General features: G+C 36.4%; 1 long non-coding RNA gene across 1 annotated transcript; it reads left to right on the top strand.

The window, feature by feature from the left end:
* The first annotated feature begins 787 nt into the window (after nucleotides 1-787).
* LOC311016230 lies at nucleotides 788-2,259 on the top strand. Its single transcript, XR_014597462.1, has 3 exons — nucleotides 788-1,040; nucleotides 1,973-2,065; nucleotides 2,188-2,259. It is a non-coding gene; the product is annotated as an uncharacterized lncRNA (long non-coding RNA).
* Nucleotides 2,260-3,898: the final 1,639 nt, after the last annotated feature.

Below are 3,898 nucleotides of genomic sequence, written 5' to 3'. Positions count from 1 at the left end.
CTGAAACATTCCCAGGACTCCTGCACAACTGCCCTGTGGCAGTGAAACGAGTTCCCAAACATATGTCCAAAAAAGAATTGGAGATGGCTTATTTTCTGTGTTCAAAAAAGATGCTTACTTTGCCTATTTTGTCTCCCCTCTCTGTAAATTCAGCCTGAGTGAACTGGTTGAAAACGAGAATCTTCCAGAGAGACAAAACCTTACCAAGCAGTGACGACAAGAAATCTGCCAGGAGTTATTGCTGGGACTTGGGGAGCTTCACTTTTTTGCACTTTTGAATTTTGAAACCTGAAGCCTAAAAAACATTTTGTTTTGTAAAAGTTTAAAGATGGAATAACCGGTATTATGCATTTTGATTATGTTTAGTTGTGATTTTGTAGATGGCCTTTAATGGGCATATGAATAAGGAGTATTTTTGCTTTTCTACAGACGTCAACAACAAACTGTATATCACAGACTGTGGAGCAAGCAGAATAAAGGATCTTGCACAGACCACTTGCTACAGTTACGAGGATGTTGGAGGCCCACAATACACGTACAAGAAGGAATCTGATATCCAAGTGAGTTGAGCTTGAAAATGTTCATTTAAACGTAATTCATGATGCCATTTCGAACCATGACCACTGAGTTTGGATTTCTCAAATGTAATAATATAAAATATACCATATCAAGTTGTCCTGCATAGTCAGAAGAACTCATTTTTATTTTTATTATTATTGTTCCTTATTTTTTACAGTTTGACTAGGTAAATGCAAATAGTTCAATGCAAAGAGCAGTTTTGGTGACTGTTAGATGACATTTTTTCAATTTCTTCCAATACATTTTAGGTAGCGGGGTGCTTGGTGCATTACATCCTGACTGATGATCCCGATCAAACCAGAACACCCTACTCCAGTGATCCCCTTGGGCTGTCTCACAATGTCCAAACAGGCAACTTCACTCAGAAAAATGGATGAACCTAAAGGATATTATTACCAGAATGCTGAAAAGTTCATTTGAAGAATGTCCAACCATTGAGGAATGCCTTCAGATTTTCACATGTAAGTGCCACCCTAAATATTCTCTATTTTTTATTTGAAGTTCATTCCATGCCAACTCACTCAGAATTCAGAACCCCTCTTCGTTCATGTCATGAAGGGGTAGGGGTGGGATGCAGTGTCTGCTGCGGGGGTTGGTGTGGAGCTGTGGGACCTGTGTTAGTCTTGTCCTGGACTTGTTGCTCAAAGGAGCAGCACGGGGGTTGGGGAAGGTAGAGTCGTTTGCACATCGTTCATTTCAATGAGCTACCCCTCCAGTTACCATGGCGATCTACCCCGGTAAGAAGTGAACCAGCGTTGTAGGACAGAAAACCCAGAGTTAATGCTGAAGTTACCTCGCTAAGCCCAAATCCTGCTTCCTAGGACAGGCCTCCGGTGTCTCCAGTTTGTATTCAATGTACATAATCATATAGAATACACATATAATAATCACAAAACTGTTCATATTTAGCGTAGTGGGCCAAATCTCAAAAATTCATGACTTAAAAAGTATTTGGATTCCAGCTATAGTATTTTACGAGGTCCAATGAATTTAAGATACATTTTTACATACATTTTTCAAGAAATTCCATGACATGAACTGGGAGGGCCAAGGTGAGCTGGTATGGCATGACCCCATGTGTGTGTATGATTCTGTGCATTGGAAAAATGTTATCCTTAGAACACTACGGTGGAAACAATGAACTGTTTTAATATATTTACAGGTTTCACACAACAGTCAGTACAGTGGAACCACAACCAACTCTGGCAGTGTGAATATAAATGAAGGAAGTTAATGTTTCTGTGAGTGAATTGGTGATTAGTGTTTACATAACCGGAGGTGGCAAAAAATGCATTTGGTAAATGTGTTTGAAGAAAGGTAGTGCCGTAAAAATGTATTCTTTTACTATTTTGAAAAAATGTTTGTTTATTTCAGAGCACTTTGTTTATTTCAGGTTACCCTGACCCTGGAAATGTCAGATGAAGAGGAACAGGAACAACCAGCAGAAGCAGAAACATCTTCCGACGACACCGAAGAGGAATTATCTGTGCGTGAAATAGTAATTAGGAAGACAATTGCAAAACCAATTCCTAAAAAGTAGACGAATGTATGAAAATAGTGTGGCTATTAATTTTTAATACTATTATTTTTTGCAAATTGTTTCTTCAGAAAGGGAAGTAATCCAAGGAAGACCACCTTCAAAAACCCCAACGCCAATGGACATTCAAGTGAAAACTTCGTCAAACATTCGACATCAGCGGATCTATGACAAGAAAAATTACAAGACATCTGAAAAAGAAGCATCAGGTTAAACCTGAAGTGGCAAAGGCACTTGCACACAGGCAAGTTTCAGCCATGCACAATCATCTTTTGAGCAAAATTAGGAACCTTGGAAACTACAACCATAACTGATCAGTCGTGAAATCTGGGAAAGGACAAATTGTACCTTAAAGGCAAGCAACCTGTCAATCAACAGCAACATACTACCTGCCTTGCAAGTTTTGCTTCGCTATGTACGTCACAACAGACCTCAGGAGACATTGAAAGTGGTGCAAACTACAAGTTAAAGAGGACAGCCATTTCCATTGTTAGGAGTACAGCAAAAGCAAGAGATATACTCTCAGTTTAAGAGTGTGTGTGGATTCAAAAGCACTTTAAATAAACTTTGGCTTAACACAGCTCTGTATTGTTTTTATGTTTTTTATTTGTAGTTATAACCTGAAAATTGTATAATACACTGAAAAAAATATATCGTATTTGCACACAAATGATTTAGTCAAATCAATGCTGCAATATCAATTAACACTCACTTGCCAGTATCAAGTAAATTTTACTTACCATAAAACATAACAGTTGTAAAGACATTAAGTAGCATTTACTTAATTACATTGAAGTTTTAAGTTATAGTTATTTAAAATTAATTTAAAATGAAGTAAAATCTACTTGTTTTTCATAGACAGGAACATAATTGTCCTCAAAATTTTAAATATATTTTATATATATATAGTATTTGCTGTTATGAAGTAGATTTTAATTATTTTCTTGTGCTTCACATTTTAATTTACTTGGTTGCATTCCGTTACATTACTCACTAAAATTAGGTAATCATTGCCAGTTTTCTTTTGATAAATGTTACCAAATTAATTTCACCAATACTCATTTAATATATATTCATCACATACCACACAACTAAATAATAATGCAATTAAACTGTTTATTTTTCATTTAAAACAGTTCAACAAACAAGAACCGTCAAAGTAAATCCACTACTGTTGATTGAATTGCCCAATACAGTATACATTATATTACAGTATTTTAAAAATTTTCAATGCAGTGAGGATTGTGCTTCCTTATTTATGTGAAGCAAAAGTTGAAAATATATTCAACTGTAGTCATAATCTTTAAAAACACAATTAACAGTTTCGTGCTTTTTTAGATGAGTCTCGAGGTGTTCAAAATATTGCTTCTGTGTTAAAACTCCATGAATTACATACAAGACACAAAAATGAAACTATCTGCCATGCCTGTGTATGATTTCTAGACAAATGTGCATGAATGCCCCCCAACTTTTAAATAAACAAGGACAATCTGAGTACAAGCAGGGTAGTGACCAGCCTTGACCAGTGTGTAGATCCTTCAACCTATAATGTTTTATGAGCTCTAAACGTTTTGATGACCTAAAATTGCATCTTTTGCATGACCACCTCATATCATAAGAGGCCTACTTCTCCCTGATGGATATCTCCTCCACCCTAGACCTCAACTCCAACTGTCTACAAAGTCCACTGGCTCCTCCAAAGGGCACCCTGAAAGTGAAGAGACACAATTTGCCGTATTAAAACAATGGTCTAAAATATTCAGCCACAATTTTAATATTTCG

This window comes from Eutrigla gurnardus, assembly GCF_963514095.1.
Source record: "Eutrigla gurnardus genome assembly, chromosome: 7".
In the NCBI taxonomy this organism is placed as follows: domain Eukaryota; kingdom Metazoa; phylum Chordata; class Actinopteri; order Perciformes; family Triglidae; genus Eutrigla; species Eutrigla gurnardus.
This window is presented reverse-complemented; position numbering and strand designations above follow the sequence as displayed.